The following is a 20,728-nucleotide window of genomic DNA, read 5'->3' on the forward strand; positions in this document are numbered from 1 at the left end:
TCGTGACACTGGACCCCATCTGTCGCAGCGACCGGAGCTGCAGTGAGCCTGGCCGGCGATCCTTGGGCGGCTGGGTGGACTTGGTGAGGTGAGGAGTATGCGGGCAGACCTGGGCTGACTGGCTGGAGCTGAGCCTGGTAAACACAGTAAAGTTGAGCGTCTCTCGTGGCACACTGGACTCATTGAACTGCTGCGGGGGCTGCTCGTCCACTTCGGTGCTGTTGCGGCCCACACTGGCCTATACCGTATACACACTGCGCTCCCCGTGCTGGGCATTTGCGCTTGGGCCTCCCGGCACTACTTGACGTGGATCCGTGGCCTTTACGCCAATGGGCGTTGCAATAGACCTTGGGCCGCTGATTGTGGGAGCGGACCTAACGAGTCCTGCGGAGTAATCTGCCCCAGCTCTACCTGGGAAGCCCTGAACTGTCTTGCCTGGAAGGTAGGCTGGGGAAACTAGGGCTGTTTGGTTCCCAAACCTCCCCCCTCCCTTCCAAGACTACACCTCTGGGTCGAGTCAGAAGGTTATTGTAGGAAGGGGGAGTCTCTGGTTGGCGCAGTGCAACACTGGCGACAAGCAGGGCCTCTCTCTTCCTCGTCAGGGCTGAGGGTTACCTTCAAGACAACCTCTGCTTACCCTCTAGGTAGTGTGGCTTAAGCAGTCTTAGGCTAATCTCTGGGGCATGTAGGGTTAAACATTTGCAATATCATACCATCACAACCAACCCACCACACAATGACACCAAACTGTATTTGTAAAAATATATGTTCTTTATATAAATCTCAAGCAGGCTTGTAAATACAGTCTTGGTTACTTCAAATGCAGGTTCCAGTTACTCTTTATGAAAAAGGCACAGTTCTTGAATAAATGCGGTCTTTTGGGCCTTCTGCCCAGCTTTACGAAGGTTCAAGGGTCTTAGAGCGCTTCTAGGCGCTTTCCGCTGTCTCAGCTGCCGAAATGAGCTACCCGGCGGGGCCTGACTCGGGAAGAGGGGGCCGCGGGCCTTCGGGAGCGTCAGGCGGGGCCTCGGGGGCCAAGAGCAGAGCGAGCCTCTGCTTCAGGGGCGGCTCGCGCTGCCAGCGGTTGTGCGGCTCCCGGGGTGCCGGAGATCAGTCAGCGCGGTGCGAGCTCGGGTTGCAGGACGCTCGCACCGCGACGGGCCAAAGACAGTACCTTGAACTTCTTGGGGTGATCTTTGAAGAGGACGGCTGCAGGGGAGGGAGCTGTCCCACGTCGCGTTGCTTCCTTGACGGGCGAGGCGAGCTGCGGCTCGAGGCAGCAGGTCACGGGTCACCCGGGGCGGCGGTGCTCGATGGGGTCTCAGGTCCTTCGCTCAGTCTCCTCTTCGGTCCTGACGGCGGCGGCTGGGTGTGGCGCAGTGGCAGTACGGTCCCCAAGTGCGGGACGTACCCAGCCAAAGTGCCGGTCGCGGTGCTGTCCCTTCAGCGGGGCGGCAGGCCAGACGCTGCTAGTGAGGGAGATGACAAGGGCGGCAGTCCGTCTTTGCGGGGGAATCTACGGCGCTTGGGCCCAGTAGACTTCGGTGCTTGGACCGGACGGGTCCTCCGTTACTTTGCTCTCGTGGGGCCAGGTGCAGATGCCGTCACGGTGTTCAGTCCAGCGGCGGGCTGGGCTTCACGTTGTTATGGCGATCTGCTCACCCACGGTCACGGTGTGCAGGGGGCTTGATGCTCTTGTCTTCCTCAGACAGCGCTGCAGCGATAAGCAGCACACACAGCAGATGCTTTGGTCAGGGGTTAGCGCTCACTGTTCCTGGAGCGCTGGTCAGGGGGCAAGTTCAGCAGCAAGCCCTTGGAGATCTTTTTAGCAGAGTTTGGCACAAAGTTCAAAAATACAGCAAAAGTCTCTTGTAGTCTTTTCTTCTCCTCTCCTTTGGCAGCAAGGCACCAGACACAGGCCAGAGTCAGCACTCCTCCTTGTAGTCCTTCCAGGTCCTTCTCTTCGGGCAGAGTTTCTCTTGTAGCACAAACAGGATCTAATTTACAAGGAGCAGGGCTCCTACTTTTATACCCAGTTTCTTTTGTTCTAGCAAGCCAGGGGGGCCTCTGCATAACTGCTCCAGTCTCTGAGTACTTGTTGTGGGTACTTGTGACTTCTGCATTCAGTGTGAGGGCAGGCACATCAGCCGCTCCCCAGGGGGGCGGAGCCGGCATTGAGAGGGCAGGAGTGGCCTGAGCACTTTGTTTACAAGCTTCGGTCCTTCTTGGGCCAGGTGCAGGCTGAGTCATCAGTCGCTCCCCAGGAGGGCGGAGCCAGCATTGTGGTGGCAGGGGCACAGCCTGATGCATCATTCAGGGGAAACTCCCACCACCCATTAAGGGGTCCTCCTGCTAATCACTACCTGTCAACTCCCAGCCCTGTCACTCACACACACCAGACAGTCAGATCCACATCCAAGCAGAGGCGGGCTGAAATGGTTAGGCAAGCAAATGCTAACTTTCTAAAAGTAGCATTTGCAAACACAGGATATTAAAATAAACTTTACTAAAAGAAGTATTTTATTATTCTGAGTTCAGGCATACTAAACACGAATCTCTACCATGTTCCCTGAGCCTGCTGGGATTATAGAGTGTAATAATTCCAGCAGCTCATCTGGCCTAGAAGGGAACAGGTAGCCTTACAATAGTGAAAAACGAATTTGGCAGTAATTCACTATTAGAACATGCCACACACATCAGGGCATGTTCTACCTTACACTTACAATGCACCCTGCCCTCTGGCCTACCATAGGGGTGACTAACATGAAGGTTAAGGGAAGGTTTAGGGGCTGGCAAGTGTGGGCACTTGCCCAGCCAGGGTGACAGTACCAGACTGCACGCAGGTTCTGCAATGGCAGACCCTAGACACATTTTAAGGCTGCTTCTGTGGGTGGCGCAACCAGCGCTGCAGGCCCACTAGCAGTATTGGCATTCACAAGCCCTGGCACTCCTGGTGCACTTTACTAGGGACTAACAGTAAATCCAATGAACCAATCATGGACATCAATCATATGTACACTTTACAGTAGGGAGCACTTGCACTGCGGCACGGGTTGGCCGTGGCGCAGCGCCCTGAGTAGCAGACACCATCAAAACATTGGAGGCACAACAGCAAAAAGTGGAAGGGAAACTCACGCCAAGGTGCCAGGTCTAACAGTTATTATTGTTCACTTCACCTAGGGCAGAGCCCGCCCCTTGCACAATGGCAGGCTGACGAACTGCCATCTGCGCCAAGTGACCCCCTACTATGTTCTTGGATGCAGTGTAGCATTTACTGTACTGTTCTCTTGACTATCGTCCTAGTTTATAAATTTCAATCCCACTCATTTCGTCTTATCATTATTACTAGATTAATAAGCATTCTGGTTCACAGGCTTATAAGTGATAGTTTTGTTTTTGAAAGATCATGCATGTAATATATACTAAATATATTAGGTACATATTACGATAACCAGTAGTGCAAGCGCCATTATCCTAAGAAGGTGGAGTATCTCCAAGGAAAATGCAAAGTCAATTCATTTGTGCCAAAGCCTGAAAATGTCAAATGGTTATTAAGCACACGTGTTGACTGTATTTGCCACACACACACACACATGCTTGGTCGATTCCTAACATACAACAGGTCCTAAATTCTGATGCAAAGGATACGAATACTGGGCATGCTTGGCTAAAAGATGTTTCTTGCATCAAGGCACAATCACTCTGTCAACCTCACACAGGGTGATCCCTGTGCACACTATATGCAATGTGAAACTGTGGCCAGTGGATATGTTGGACATACATCACACTTGCCTGTTTGTTGTTCTGAAAATTCTGGACTCGTGAATAAAACTTCGTCGTAGCATGACGATTTTTTATATCAAAGACCGAAAATGGCTAGTACACTATGTACAAGCATTTTCGTCATATTCGAGTGACGATTTCACCTCAATCGTCATTTTCGTCTTGAACCCTTGGCTTCCATTTTGTGTACGGCAGCCATTTTGTGGGTTGCCCTCACATAGGCTTATAATACAGCTAAATTCGATATCAAAGGACACGTACACCTTGATTGACTTTTCTCTGACCTGGGCAAGCTGAAACCATTGTCTCAGGCCGAACCTGTTTGGTCAGTTCCTCTTCCAGTGGCCGAACGAGATAGCATCAAGGCACAACATGTCATAAACCCTTTCCATCGCACACACACCCTGCCTAATCTTGCTCCCACCTGTCCCTGTTCCTTTCTCTCTGACTTGCTTTACGAGGAGGAGGTGCCCGTTTTTATTGGGGGTCCACCGATATCTGATGAAACTGTTGGGCCTTGCCGGGTAATTTATTGTGGGCTGAACAAATTGGAATGTGGGCTTGTCATCATGACTCTGCTTTTTCTTTGTAGTGAAATATGTGAATAGTCTACTGTAAATGTAAGAATGTTTGCCTAGAGCTGAATATTTTGTATAAAAAGAGAAGCCTGGCTTTGTAAGATTGAGCAGTCACCTGAGAATATACATCCTGTGCTGTTGTACTTGTAGGACGCCTGTTTCTTGGTTGCAGCCAATAAAATCGATCCTTGACTTCACCTAGAAGACTCTGAGTTTCTGTGGTCTAAATCAGGAAAGTACTCGAGGTCTTTGGGTGTTTTCCCTGACACCACTGGGTTACCGGTTCGGTACCGGTTCTGAAAAACCCAGAACCTCAGTTGGCGCCCAACGAGGGGCGATACCAGCGGTACCGGTCCAGCCAGAGGTTCGTGAGGAGCTTCGTGTGAAAATTCTGGAGGAAGGCCAACCACTTCATCGACCCCTGCATGTCGACGTGGTCCGAAAGTCTTTGCTGCGTGGTTCCCCGCTTCCCGACGGCTACAAAAGGACTGCTGCCCTGGCTATCGCCCTGATTTGGACCCTTGAAGTTTGGTAGAGCGAAACGATAAGACGAGTCTTCTGGTGACTTCATCGATATCTCAGTTAAGTATAAGTGGAGCGTCTCCCAGTCCTTAGTTGGTCTTAGTTTGGGTATCCCCTTTTGGGATCACTTTGTTTGGAACTTGCAAGTGCCAAAGCCGAAGGACTCGTGTATTCACGAGAATATCGTAATCGATAATCCTTTGAAGTTTGAAGCTAGACTAGAGAGCGAAGATGCCTGGTCTTAGCAGACTTGGAAATTTGTTTTGTCTTGGTTGTAATAATAGGGATTCCCGATTGGAGGACTCGTGTCCGGTTCCTCCGATTGGAACTCCAACTTATGAATTGTATGTGAAACATGGAGTAGGCCCCATCACGTATAATGAAGTGTGGATCAAATACACCAGAAAAGATGGTGTTCTAAAATGGCCCCAATATGGTAGCTTTGACACGGAAATCCTAGATAACCTTGAAGTTAAACTTTTCAAGAAGAAAGCCCGGCCGGCGATGTTTGACTCTTTCCGCCTATGGCGTAAGGATGCCAAACAGAAGGAAATTAAATTAGCGAAGAAAAATAAGAGAGAAAGGGGTATTTCGATAATGCAAGCTGCCATGCAGTATAAAGACAATGAAGAAGAACAGATGAGTGAGCAGTTGCACAGGCAACGTAAAATGGTAATAGATAAATGTTATCCAGTTTTGCCGCCTCTTCAGCAAGATGCAGCAAAAGAGCTTGAAAAAGATCCGTTAATGGCGCATTTGTTAAGTTCGCCACCCCCCTATGCGCAAAATGCTACGGCACCTCCGCAACCTTTAGTTGCACAACCCGTGGTTGCATTGCCTCCTGCTCCTCTACAGCACCCACCAGCTACTCTTCAGCTGGCTCCTGCTCCTCCGGTGCAGCCTCCTCAAGGGCCACCGGCTTTTACATCTGCTCCTCCTTTACTTCCTACAACTTTGACTACTATAACGACTACCACTCCTGGTACTCCTTCTGATACTGCCGCTGCATCTGCCTCGCCTCACCCTGTTTTTCCGCTTGTTTTTTCATCGACTTCTCCTTCTGTTCGTCAGAGTGACTAGTACTGTTTCTAGTCTTCTGTATCCTTTCTTTGGTGCAACAAGTTTAACTCCTGACACAGAGCGTAAGCAATTGCGTAGTCAACTGCCTGATTCTAGGGAGAAGGAAACGTTGAATTGTTTGGCACATAAATGGGTTGCTGACCCGGAAAAATATGATTTAGAATGTGTTATGGATGTCTTCACCCAGTGGGAAACATCGAAGCAGAGAAGTTTTTGAGAAAATGTGTGTTTTCCTGTGTGAGGATTTAGAGGACAATGATTTGGACTCTAATCCGCCCGAGTTGAGCCATGTACGGTTCGAGTTTTCAAAAGGCGCAATTGTGGGTTCAGATGTTAAGAAAGCAGTTGCGACGTTATCGCTTAGGACTGAAGGTGTTTCTAGGTCGTTGTTTGAATCTGATTCTTCTGTTAAGAAGAAGGGAAGACAATATCCCATGAGAGAAGTTCCCCCACAATGGAGGGAAGGGGACCTACAAGCGAACCCACCTATTCAGCCTCATTTTTAGCGTGTATGGGTACATGTCCCATGGAAGCGAGCTGAAGTTTTGGCCCTTAAGCAGACATTACCTGATCCCCGTAAAAATCCCGCAGGGTATTACAAAGAGTTGTCAGACTGCTGGGTCCTGCATCATGAATTTAGCGGATATAGACATGTTGTTTGGGAACGTTGTTCCACAGCCTTTATGGGGAAAGATCCGTCATACAGATCATGATCAGGAGTTGGGTGACTCATGGGCTAATATTGCTGCTGCAGATGCCCTACAAATTGGTGGTGCTAAACCTGAGCCTTTAGTAGCTGAACTTCCTGGTAAGATCATTGATTACATGAAAACTATAATGCCTGTAAATTGGGATAAATTGTCTGCGTGTAAGCAGAAGAAAGATGAAACGGTGTCAGATTTCTTCACCAGGTTTGAAGAAACGTTTGTCGACCACAGTGGTCAAGATATGAGCACAGAAGGTGGTCAGCGATTGTTCGTCGATAAATTTGTGCACAATCTGCTTCCAGAATGAGAGAAGGTTGATTTTATAATAGAAGAAAGGGTGTCTCAGAATAAGGGCAATCCGTAAAGTCCAGAGGGCCGTGGTGGGCCGCGAACAAGCAGAAGTATCGAACACAGGAAAATTCAAAAAGAACAGGTACATTTTGGCAAAGGCAGAACGTGAGTCCCACAATTATAAGCAATTGCAACCGCTGCCCAGCGCCCTCCCACCACTACGAAAACACACAATAATACACAAAACTAAAATTAGGCTTGCAAAACAAAGAGCCCTCTGCCACAACAACCCGGGGGAGAAAAGAAAAAAAGGTGGAGAGGGGAAAAAAGGAAAAAAAAAAGGGGGGGGAAAGGACATAGGAAAAAAAAAAAAAAGGGGGGAAAGTAAGAACGCAGCATCACTGCACGCGCCCCACGGCTAACGAAGCACTCAAGAATAGACCAGTACATGGAACCAGTGGTAACAGGAGGAATGAATGCGTAGTAAACCGTGACGGCAAGAATACCAGAAGGCCCATGCTAGCAAAAACACCCCAGGGGGCCACATGCCGACACCGCGTCTTGAAAAAAGGGGATACATAAGAGCCATAGAACCAAAAAAGAATGAGGGGAAAACACAATATGACAGACCCCCCCCCACCCCGCACATCCCACCCTGCAGAAGGCTATGGCCTACCCCCCGGCAGCGTGCCTGTCGCCCTAATCAGAACCCGAAATATAGAAGAGATAAAAGTAAGAAAGAACGACAAAGACAAAAAGAAGAAGGGAAAACAGGGAAGTAGCAACGGGAGAGGAGCCATATAATCAAAACCCCCATCAGCTCCCACCCTCCCGTCCGAAAATACTCAGAGCCCACGGGAAGATAAGAAGAACAAGGATAAGCTCCAGGAACATGCAGGAGAATCGAACACAGTCATACAGTTACAAACGGATCATCCGACCATACCGCAAGATAACAGTCCACCGAGGCAAGTTCATCTCAACCCTGTCCTTGTTTATCCCAAGCTGTAGTCGTCCAACGCACAAGGAACCAGATCATGTGGAACAGGAGGTGAATAACAGGGAGTCCGATCGGCAATCCACACAAGTCATATCGATTGCGACCCGGATGAACAGGAAAGGACGGCAACCACCTCAGGCAATGCAGGCACAGTTCCGACGACAATATGAGGGAAGCCGATCCGGCGGAGCAATCACAGGATCTTCGTTCGGCCATTCGAGGCAAAAAAGGAAAGGGAGACCCAACAAGGCCGGTCCGGACGGGACCCGGCCGGCGGACCCCCTGCACAGGGGGGAGCACAGGATGAAGGAGGGCAGCGGACATCCGTACACCCACACCAACGGCAGCCGCCGGGCCCACGACCTCCAGGAAAGTTCCAGCAGCACACAACAGAGATGAAGCCGCACACACCGGGGGGGGCTCAGCAGGCCCGGCAAAATGATCCTCCTCCAGGTCAATGATAGGTGCGGCCATGGGAGCACTCCAGGAGCGCAAGGCGGCGAGGATGTCGCCAAGCGTAGGCTCACCTTTACGGTATTCAGCAAACGTGCCATGCGGCGGACCAGCGTCGCCAGTCTCGGCCAGGCCGAGAGACATGGGGTCGGCCGCCATCTTAGAAGCCCGGCGGGGCCGCGGCAAACTCCGACCCCCGTCCGGACACCAGCGGGGCAAACAGGATACAGCCGACCACCAGCAGAGGCACCACCAGAGCAGGAAGGCGGGTCGCCGGCTCCCCACACGCTACCGGCTCCGTTCTCCGAGTCCGGGCGGAGGGACTCAAAATGGCCGGACCGGAGAACAAAGGGGAGACGAGCCACATACACAGTCAACCCCGTCCATGGAAGGCAGCGCCCCAACACCAGGCCGCACGACCGCCGGATCAGGCCCGGATAGCCGTAACCGGTCTAATTGCACATCGGCCTCTCCGACCGAACCCACACCGCCACCAAGGGCCGGCCACAGGGCTCCGTCCCGCCCGGGCGCCGCCAAGGAGTGTCAGGCCCGCTCGCTCCGGAGGCCCCGAAGCAGACAAGGGTGCAGCTCAGGATCCGCGGCACCCAGGAACAAACGGATCAAACGGTAAGTGCCTGTGAAATGTCGTAGTTCCATAGTCTATCAAAGAATACTTCCCGGGGCAGGATAAAACACAGGATAGACGTTCCAGACAGGACAGCGAACGGAGCCGAGCTAAAACGCGGCCATCTCGGACGCGAGCTTGGCTCCTCCCCCCAGTAGGGATATTTTTGGCTTCAGTTTAGGAGGACGAAGCTTCCGCCTTAAACGCGCTCCACAGGGCTACTGTGAAAGTCCATCAATATATAGTCAAGCTCTAAAAACACAGCTTGATACGATTGTTTTACCTGATGGCGCTACCCTCATTCAGTATGTTGACGATTTGCTTGTTGTTGCAGATACTGAGGAAATCTGTAAAGAAGCCACGTTGTCATTGTTGCGTCATTTGTGTGATTTGCATCACAAAGTGTCTCTCTCAAAATTGCAATATTGTCGACAAGAAGTGACCTACTTAGGTCATCTCTTATCGAAGGAGGGAAGGAAACTGACCCCAGAAAGAATTCAGGCAATAGCGAAATTCTGTGTGCCAAGAACACAGAGAGAAGTGCGTGCTTTCTTGGGCATTACATCATATTGCAGGCAATGGATACCATATTTTTCGTTATTAGCCAAACCTTTGGTAGCATTAACGTGTAAAGATACACCCAATCCCGTTCCTTGGTCTGAAGAGTGTCAGAAAAGTTTTTTTGAATTGCGCACAGCATTATGTTCGGCTCCTGTGTTAGGTACCCCCAACTACAGTAAGCCCTTTACATTGTATGTCCATGAGAAAGAGGGTTGTGCATTATCAGTGTTGACTCAGTTGTTTGGAGACGAGCAGCGTCCATGTGCATATTTTTCGTCGACTTTGGATCCGGTAGCTAAAGCATTGCCAAGTTGTTTAAGAGCAACAGCGGCAGCAGCTGTTTCTATTCGACAGTCTGCTGGTCTAGTGATGAATAACATGTTAGTTGTGATGGTTCCACATGCAGTAGACACGTTGTTAAACAGAACCAAGACACAGCACTTAACTAGTGCTCGATTGTCAGGTTACGAATTAACCTTGTTAGCGAGTCATGTGCACATAAAAAGATGCAACACACTCAACCCAGCTACGTTGTTACCAATTGTAGCGGAATTAGATGATTCAGAACAGCATGATTGTTTTCTTAGAACAGAAGAAGAAACGAAAGGGAGAATAGACCTCCAGGACACTTCTCTTGCAAAGTGTGATGGTACATTATGGGTGGATGGTTCATGCTTCAAGCTTCCGAATGGTGATACGACTGCAGCATATGCTGTCACGACTTTGCATACAATTGTTGAAGCTGCACGTATTCCACATAATTCAGCTCAAGCAGCAGAGTTGATTGCACTTACGAGAGCATGTGTGTTGTCAAAAGGAATGAAAGTGACCATCTACACCGATAGTCAGTATGCGTTTGGAGTGGCTCACAGTTTTGGACGATTGTGGAAAGAACGTGGGTTCCTGACTTCGCATGGAGCTAAGATTCAGCATGGTCAGTTGGTGAATGAGCTTCTTGAATGACTGACCTTGCCTCTGCAAGTGGCGATTGTGAAATGTAGTGCTCACAAGAAGGTGACTGATGATGTTGGTCGTGGAAATGCATTTGCTGACGTTATCGCAAGGAATGTGATGAGCCGAATGTATGTTGCAGGCCCTGCAAGATGGGTTGGTGATGTTGGAATGTGTGAAGACACGATAGAGTGTGAAGTCTATTCAAGCTGAGGCTACAGAGAAAGAGTTGAACATGTGGAGAGAAAGTACGGGTAAAATGGATGCCAATGGTTGCTGGATTGAATTGTCAGAGCATCAGAGATGGTTGTTACCCGATGCATATGTGCTTGCAGTGGTTACAATGGCTCATGGAATGGTTCATATCAGCGTGAAAGGGATTTGCAAGTTGTTGGCTCCAGTATGGCAAAATTCAGGAATTCCCAAGTGTGCAGAGAATGTTGTCAAGATTTGCATGGTGTCTGAAACACAATCCTGGTAGGGGAACCCCAACTCCAGCTGCACCTCCTACGTATCCGTTTGAGGTTTTGCAGCTAGATTTCATCCACATGGAGAGGTGCAACAACTTAAAATACGTACTCGTTGTTGTTTGTGCCTTCTCAAGATGGGTAGAAGCATATCCCCTAAAGGACAATACTGCCTTGTCCACAGCGAAAGCCCTTGTGAAAGAGTTCTTCCCCAGATTCGGAATGCCTAGAATGGTCTGGAGTGACAATGGAAGTGAATTTGTGGGTCGAGTGATGAAGAAAGTATGCGAAGGGCTAGGCAATCATCAGAAATTTCACGCTGGAAATCACCCCCAATCAGCTGGACTAGTAGAATGCTATAATGGCACGCTAAAGTTAAAATTAGCAAAAATTCAAGCGAGCACTGGTCTTAAATGGCCTGATGCTCTACCCTTAGCACTCCTATCAACCAGAATGACTGTGCATTCGCGAGTGGGACTTGGTCCATATGAGATAGTTTTCGGCCGCCCGGCCAATATATGGGGAGTGCCAAGGCCCACAAAGTTCAGTGAAATCGAACACCCTGTTTTGCTTGACTATTTGTACGAATTGACGGCTAAATTGCGTGTTTTACACCAACAGGTCCATGACACCCTGCCTCCGGTCTCTGAAACTCCAGGTCACCCCATCGACCCTGGATCCTGGGTTCTCGTGAAGAATTTCCAGCGAACCAAGAACGACCAGCCCAGGTGGACCGGACCGCACCTCGTCCTTCTTTCCACTAGATCAGCTGTTCGAGTGGAAGGGAAGAAGCACTGGATCCACGGAGTCCACTGCAAGAGGGTACCTTTACCTCTGCCGTACGACCAGTGGGTCCAGAAGGGTGTCGCCGACTCAGAGACTGAAACTGTGCCTCGTTTTCTGCCTTTCAGTGATGCACGAGTAAAAGGAACACTTACTGAACAAGAGAGCGACAACATTTTGCAACCAGCTGTATCACCGTCAAATCCATTGGACACTACAGAGCCTGAACTCCTTTTCCGAGATCATACCATACCTGGAAAGCAAAGATACAATTTGAGGCCGAGACCTATGGACAAATAAAATTCTTTTTTCTCCTCCAAGTACTATTTTTGAAAGCGCAGCTCTCCCATCTGAGAAACTTGCTTATTTTTTTTTTCGAACCGCCATCCGGGTTCCGCTGCTAGGGCCGCGATTGCCCAAAGTCTTTGGGGTGCAGCTGACGACGTTAGGTCGACAGTTCTGGTTGGTCCAAGGGAGTTGCCCTAGACTGACAGAAGCATTCCTTAGCAGAAACAACCTCCCATCGCGGGCAGCACTTTAGAGAGGATGGAGTTTTTCGAGATGGAGAGACCTGCCAAAACAATGAACTTTAAAGCCAGGATATGTAAAATAATGACAAAGAAAAGCTTTTTGATATTGTGCATTTTCATGTTATTCAGTGTGATGATATTTTTAATAAGTTATGTGTTATTCTATTTTCGAGTAACATTTGCACCCACTACATCGCCTATACCTCCTCCTTCTACTGTTTCCCCACACTCTTTCCAACCCCTTCCTGAACACGAATCCGCCAGGAGATTAGAGTTTATTAATAACTCCTTTGTTCAGCTTTTGCACCAACACCAAATAGTAATGAACACAACTAACTGTTGGGTGTGTGGTCTTATGCCTCACACAACGGATAAAGGTATCCCTTATCTGGTCCTGCCTTTCAGCCACAATGGTTCTGTGTGGGCATACAGACCAATGTTCATCTATGCACATGAAGTCTACCCCCTACGTTCTGTGGAAGACAATCCTAAGAATAGTGCTCTAGTCAAGGGTATAGTAGACATGATTAAGGAAGATATTTCCTACGAGACTATCCCTAGAGATAAGACACTAGTATACATAGGATGGAACGTAACCGGATATGGAGCTACTCTGAGTGAGAAACAGCAAGCTAAGAGATCTTCCCCGATTTGGATTGTACCCCATCAGGGTCACCTGTGTCTGCAAGGTACTGGCAAGAATCCCAGAGCTCAGCTAGGGAAAAGCATCTGCACTAAAACATATGTTTTTGCATCTCAGACTTCCCCTCCGTTCTTAGCAGCTAAGGGTACCTATTTCATCTGCCATGATAGAGCCTATACATGGTTGCCCCCTGACTTTTCGGGCACATGTTTTGTTTCGTTCCTGCTGCCTCCCACCTACACAGCGGCGGCAGATTACCACAAGACAAGGATAGTTAGAGGTGTCTTCAGCGAAGAAGACACTGCAGGACAAGAATTTGGGGACTTCGTAAACATTTGGGGACTTCGTAAAGGGTTTTCTGCCGTTCTGGGGACCCATGGTTAACAGCAGGAACATAAGGCAATTGACAAGGGTGGTTGAGTCCACTGTAATTGAAACTGCTGGTGCCCTTAGTAACTTGACTGCTGAGCTCCAGTCGGATCGTCGTATGACCCTTCAGAACAGGGTCGCATTAGATGTCATACTTGCAGACCGAGGTGGGGTATGTAGATTGATCCAATCGAGTTGCTGTGTTTTCATTCCAGATAACGCTCCAACAGTGTACTAGGCCATCTCTAAACTGCATAAGATTTCCGAATCTATTCATGTGGATAAAGGAGATTGGTCTTTGATGGGATGGTTCTGGGAACTGATATCCGGCTGGGGATGGAAAATTCTGATGGTCATTGGGATGGTCTTAGCCATTCTTTTCCTGTTCTGTCTGTGCGTGCAGTGTGCTCCTGCAATATGTGGCCTCTGTGCTACATCATGTGTAAGGAAACCTGTATCAAGAGACGAGCTAAGTACTAGAATGATGTTACAGCAACATCTCAATGACTTTAGGAATATAGACCTGGACTCAGATTAGCATGAGATTAGGTTAAATTGCCTATGTGAGGGCAAAAGGAGGGTTTGTAGTTCTGAAAATTCTGGACTCGTGAATAAAACTTCGTCGTAGCATGACGATTTTTATATCAAAAGATCGAAAATGGCTAGTACACTATGTACAAGCATTTTCGTCATATTCGAGTGACGATTTCACCTCGAAATCGTCATTTTCGTCTTGAACCCTTGGCTTCCATTTTGTGTACAGCAGCCATTTTGTGGGTTGCCCTCACATAGGCTTATAATACAGCTAAATTCGATATCAAAGGACACGTACACCTTGATTGACTTTTCTCTGACCTGGGCAAGCTGAAACCATTGCCTCAGGCCAAACCTGTTTGGTCAGTTCCTCTCCCAGTGGCCGAATGAGATAGCATCAAGGCACAACATGTCATAAACCCTTTTCATCGCACACACACACACCCTTCCTAATCTTGCTCCCACCTATCCCTGTTCCTTTCTCTCTGACTTGCTTTACGAGGAGGAGGTGCCCGTTTTTATTGGGGGGTCCACCGATATCTGATGAAACTGTTGGGCCTTGCTGGGTAATTTATTGTGGGCTGAACAAATTGGAATGTGGGCTTGTCATCATGACTCTGCTTTTTCTTTGCAGTGAAAATATGTGAATAGTCTACTATAAATGTAAGAATGTTTGCCTGGAGCTGAATATTTTGTATAAAAAGAGAAGCCTGGCTTTGTAAGATTGAGCAGTCTCCTGAGAATATACATCCTGTGCTGTTGTACTTCTAGGACGCCTGTTTCTTGGTTGCAGCCAATAAAATCGATCCTGGACTTCACCTAGAAGACGCTGAGTTTCTGTGGCCTAAATCAGGAAAGTACTCGAGGTCTTTGGGTGTGTACCCTGACACCACTGGGTTACCGGTTCGGTACCGGTTCTGAAAAACCCAGAACCTCGTGTTAAGACAAACTACCGTGCCTTTAATGTTGGATACTGTTGCAGAGCTACCCAGCAGCCAGATCACTCCCTGGTAAGGCTATACCCTGGAGCGCTAGGACCCTTTGGGTGGAGTTTGAGCTAAGTGAGCTGTTTCAGACCTTGACAAGTCAGGTACCTGAAAGTTGTTTTGCCCCGAATCCATTCAGGGTTTTGAGTTTTAAGGGGTGTATCGAGAAAGGGGGAATTTATTTTTATTTTTTATATTGTTTTAAAGGACTAGAATGTGGGGGGCAGTTTCCCATCAGTGGGAAGTGTACTTTAAATGTGGAGCATAGCAGTATGAAGCTTGTTTTCCTATTTGTTAGCCCTTCTATAGACTGCTTTTAGCTATGTGTTGTCAAAAGACCTATTGTGCACAATACCAATTTTGTGTATGTTTTTGGTGAGCCTACTGCTCATGATCGGTTGTCTTTGCTGTTTTTGTCCTGCCTTTCTTGTATATCCCATTTGCTTGCTTTTTATTAAGGGTTTTCCCATTTCTCTTTTTGTTTGTCCCTTCCTTAGAACATAATGTATCCTTCAACTGCTTACATTCAGGGAACTACCTTTTTCATGTCAGTGCGCTATGAGCTCCAGTCTTTATTTTGGAAAGATGCATTTAAACGAGGCAAAAAAGGCTGTGTCAGCATCATGGCGTATGTGAACGTTTTTGCCCTCATACATAATGTCATTAGGACCATTTTGAGGTCCTCCTGCCTTCCCAACCCCCTGATGTTTAACATTATCAGCAAAAAATATGTCTTCCGTATTGTTGAGGCGTTTAGCATCAGCAACAACATTGGTAGAGCCAAGAAACCTCGAATAACACCTTTTGAAGATGAGACCTATTTGCTTTGGTGATGCTTATGCCTTTTTACGAAGGGAATCTCCTGCTGTTTTCACTTGCTCTTTGAAAGGAATGGATTGATGCAGACTTGGTATTGTTGGAGAGGGAGGGATGAAGTCTGCCAGCTGCACATTATATCATTCTTTTATCTGGGGTTAGAGCTTGCATGTTTTTGAGAATTAACTCTGCAATTCCCAACTTCCCACAGGCAGCCAAACCCATGCTGTGCACTGCATTTGGCCATGCACCGGTTAAACCCCTAGCAGGCTGCCAACACCACACCATGAACAGCGTTTGGCGTGCGCATAATGGTTGGCCTTTGGCCCCGGAGAACCCATCCCCTGGGGCCAAAACATGTATATTATGGGGACGAGGTGTGCTAGCCCCTCCCTGTCCCTTAATTGGCCCCAGGACCCAGTCCCCGGGGCCACTTCCAATAAATATGGGAGTGAGTCCGTATGGGCTCTCCCTTTCCCTAGTCTTAAAATGCCCGGCAACCCTATCCCCCGGGGCCAAATACAATTAAATAGGGGAAGAGGGCATACAGCTTGCATCCCAGAGCCTTAATAGGGCCCAGTCCATTTAATATGGGAAGGTGGCATGCAGCCCCCTCCCCAAGCCTGTTTTGCCCCCCCATGGAGCCCATCCCCCTGTGCCCAATTTACTGAGTATGAGACTCACTGGGGCTCACATCAGTACTAGGTGGGTGCTCCGGTGCCCACCCAGGGGACCCACGAAGCACATGTTTAAGGCCGCTTGGGAGTCTCAATGCCTCCACAACCCCAGGCGGCTTCTCGTATGGTGCGGGAGCCGCATTGCTCCTGCCCGGAAGCAAAAGCGGTTTATGTTGCTCCCTCCAGGCGGAGCAATCTGTAATGTTTCCCTGCCCGCATCAGTGCGGATTCATCAAAAAGAAAATCATATAGGTCTGAACAGTTTTGCGGCGATTCTTCAAAGGGGCGGAAAGTTATTAGGAAGCAAAAATAAGAGTAATTCCTAGCTCTTGGAATCATAACTATAACTACAGTGGCAATCGGATTTAATGTAAATTTTATTTTTGATCTATTGTATTTGTTTATTAATTTACATAATCAAGTGGCCATAAATGTCTTTTAGTTGTTCATGTAGTAATTCTGAGACTACATTTACTGTTTAGTTTAGTTTTTGAGCTTCCTTACTACTTCTAAAAGTATTGTGCTACATATGAAACGCAAAGTGGGCAACTATCATGTTCTCCATATAGTAGTTTGTGTAGCTCAATGCTAGATCACTTTTCCATTTTGTTGCATGTAGGAGGAATGGGCGGATATATGGTTGCTGAGGCTTTGTTGATTTGAATCTTGATATTTTATTATCGCCGTAATGAATTAACAATTGAGGGTATCAAGGGTACTTTTTCCAGACTGATGATAGAGGACGTTTTGATGATGCAGGTTTTCTCTCCTTCTCTGTAGGTCTTCAAGGAGGCTGTCGCTGCCAGTAACCTAAGAAAAACAGGTAAAAGGACGGTAAGTATTGTGATCTGACTAATACAGGTTGTTTTTATTCCCTTCACCAACACAGCCGTGCTTGATTAACTAAACCCCCATACAGCAAGGGTTGGTCTCGTGTCCTAAATCCGGGGTTGTTGGAAGTGCCCCTTTCCCTTGTTACAACCTGCATGTCCACTAACAAGGCAGTTTTTAGGATCCAGGAATATTTATAAAGAGATTCCTTCCTTTGTGTAAGGTGGAAAAACACAGGCCCTTGCATCCAACATAGGGAACACACCATGTCATGACGGTATAGTGCACACCTGCGTCCATTATCAAAATAAATGAGACACATTTACAATGACCTTGGTTCTCCCCCCCTACCCCTTTTAGCAAACCCTGTCCATTCCCTATGATTGTATTAGTGCGCCCTCTTCCCTGTTGCACTCAGAGCTGACAAGTGCTGAGTTGTGGCAGGCAAGTAGGCGTCCTCCGGCAGCACCCACCACTCATCCGACCACGTCTTCTGGAACTTCTTGGGATTTCCAACATCGCTCGTCCGAGCCTCTGACTCTTCCTCAATGGCCTTCACACGTTCCCAATACCTCAGGTCGTCTCTTCCTCTGGCGCTCCCTTCTGGCACTCTTTTCTCATACTCGTTGGCATCTCTTTGGGATTCAATTGCGCACCTTTCCCTTCAGCCAGCTGTCATTTTGAAGATATATATGAAGAACTTAACAAGTCCCAGTATTCAACTCTTGAAAAGACCTCTTATATATACCCCTCATAACTCAAGATACCAACCACATAGAAAAGTATACAATTTTAACCATACTGTTTTTTTTAATTCATTGTTTATATTGTACGTTTAAAATTGTATACTTTTCTATGTGGTTGGTATCTTGAGTTATGAGGGGTATATATAAGAGGTCTTTTCAAGAGTTGAATACTGGGACTTGTTAAGTTCTTCATTTCTACCCTCCTTGTCCCAAATTGGACTAGTAAGGAGACCTCCCTTCTTTTGTTAATTTTGAAGATATAGCCACCACCCTACCACAAAAGAGAAGTACTTTCTCACGATGTGTGGTGTGTCTCTGTTCCAGCCCCTCCTCTGCCTGATGGTCTGTTTTCTCCGTTTTCTCCCAGGTTTGTCGGCATTTCCTATCTTCGTAGCATCGGCACCCGCTGCTCCCCGAAAGTAAGTAGAGGGGTGGTTCTCTCCATTGCACCAATGCATTTTCCATAGACTATTGTATTCAATGTAGCACGAGAACGGCTTAACAGATTTACATGAAATTTGGCAGATTATTTATGGTGCCCAGATGATCCTTTTAGACAACTTTAGGTAAGTATATTTTAAGTTATTAAGCATTCAAAGTTTGTGATAACTGTGACTGTGGTACTTATGTGAAATTTCCTGAAATATTGCGTAACTATCCCAGTACATGCAGATGACAAGTCATTATCAATTATTTGATTGGATAATACCTGTCTTTACAAAAATTGAAGGCAGCCTTGTTGTTTTAAAGCCACCTTATCTGTGTAATGGCTTGGGGCCTGTAATATAGGTAAGTATTAGGTTTTATATTTTCCCCTACCTATTACCAATTTAGGAAAGTGATAATAGGTGGGAAAAACTAATTGTAAGATTGTGTGTGTGTGTGTGTGTGTATATGTGGGTTATATGTATGTATGTATATGTGTGTGTATATATCCAAACTTCAAGTTGCCCTGATACAAAAACGCCTCCAACAGGAAAATGCTACAAGCCTTTTAATGTCAAAACCGGCAAACACAGCTTCGTGAAAAAATGTTCTCCTTACGCGTTTCAGAGCTCAATGGCTCCTTCGTCAGAGGATGACAGCTGGTAAACTGATTCAAGCATCATTAGCAGCATGCATTCAATTTCAAGCCCCTCCTGGCTCTCTCAGGTGAGTTTCCGGGTTTTAGCATGCTGGTACCTGTAGTTCGAAAATCGAAAATGTTGCCACAGTGGGCTCAGTGTGATTCAGTGTCCTTTAAAATTGATGAATAGCAATAGCCCCAGTGGGCTCCAGGGCAGAATTTCCAGTTCAAATAAATGACCTTTGCTGTGCCAAAGGCTCCGACCTCTTCGAAGCCTCTGAGGCCCCCTTCACAACTCCAGGGGTGGGGCGCTCTTCACGGCCAGGCTGCCGTGTATTAAATCCAAACTTCAAGTTGCCCTGATACAAAATAGTGTGTGTGTATATGTGTATATGTATGTATGTATGTATGTATATATATATATATATATATATATATATATATATATATATAGTGTGTGTATGTGTGTATATATATATATATATATATATATATATATATATATATATATATATATATATTTTAGAGAACCACGTTACTACCTAGAAAGCACCACATTGCGTAAAAAAATAAACATAAATGTTTTTTAAAAATGTAAATCTGATCGAGAAATCCAGCCGCAGATTCCTTACCTTTGGACTTCAATGCGTCAGACTGGATCCGGAAGATTTTTGATAGCAGAACCCCTGTGCGCTGATGGGTGGTGTTGGTCGAATCCACATGACTTCACATGAGGTCGTAGTCATGACTTCCGTGTCATCTTTATGGTCTCCCCCTCGGCACGCTTTCAGTTCTTATTTTTTCACGCCAGCCAACGCAGATCCATCGAAGAGATCTACCCCCTGTCACTTCAAGTTTTTGTCGACTACGTTTTGTGTGCAGCAATGTCTAGTGAGAAGACCTCGGGGTTCAAGCCGTGCACCGCTTGTCACCACACCATGTCGGTCACAGAACTCCATTTGATGCGTCTCTGCTGCCTGGAACGTGACCATGACAAAAAGTGGTGCTCTGATTGCCGGGCCATGGCGCCGAAGGCTTTGAGGTAGCAGTCCCTATATCTGATCGCAGCCTAGCGCCACGGAGGTCACCTCATCGATCTTGCTCTCGGTTCAGAGGAAGGTCTGAGCAGCGCTCCAGGGGTCCAAATCTTCTTCCTCCAAGTCATTGCGGTAAGGTAAGATGCACCATAAAAAGCACAAGAAGTGGAAGCATGGGTAGACTTTGTCCTGTCCGCCACGAGATGGAGGAGCCTTGGCGTTTGAGGCCTGCTTCTCAGAGCGGTTACCTGAGTAGGCTCCTGTTTCCCTCTTTCTGGAGCTGGGAGTGACCCCCGCCCAATTGAAAGAATATTATGACACTATGTGCACCATATTTGGGCAGCTTGGCCCTGCCGGTGCGCCTTAGAGCCCCTCAGGCTCAGCTAAAGGAGATCCCGTGGGTTTTGCTTCTCCGACCTTCTCTTGGATCCGGACCAGCGCTGGTTATCTCTCTGCAACCTTTCCCGGTACTGCATCAGACGCCGAGGCCCTCTGCATCGCTGGCACCCACCTGTGGCACCTCCCCATCATTCCAGACGAGGTGGGCCCAGTTGGGCATCCACCGACGCAGAGACTAGCACCGACCGAGCCGTACAGCTGCCTTATTCTGAAGGGATAGGCGTTGATGATTAAGATTGGGAGGGGATCCTGATCCCTTATAAATCCTGCAACCCAATTAAGACCTGGACTGG

At 47.6% G+C, this 20,728-nt stretch overlaps 1 long non-coding RNA gene across 2 annotated transcripts in view; it reads left to right on the forward strand.

Moving 5' to 3' along the window:
* The window catches only part of LOC144781008 (uncharacterized), a 149,090-nt gene that overhangs the window by 61,859 nt on the left and 66,503 nt on the right, over positions 1-20,728 (forward strand). For both annotated transcript variants that reach the window (XR_013600859.1, XR_013600860.1), the window contains 3 exons: positions 17,137-17,190; positions 18,301-18,352; positions 18,987-19,085. This is a non-coding gene — a long non-coding RNA (uncharacterized LOC144781008). The remainder of the gene's footprint in view (positions 1-17,136; positions 17,191-18,300; positions 18,353-18,986; positions 19,086-20,728) is intronic.

This window comes from Lissotriton helveticus, chromosome 9 (assembly GCF_964261635.1).
Source record: "Lissotriton helveticus chromosome 9, aLisHel1.1, whole genome shotgun sequence".
Lineage (NCBI taxonomy): Eukaryota > Metazoa > Chordata > Amphibia > Caudata > Salamandridae > Lissotriton > Lissotriton helveticus.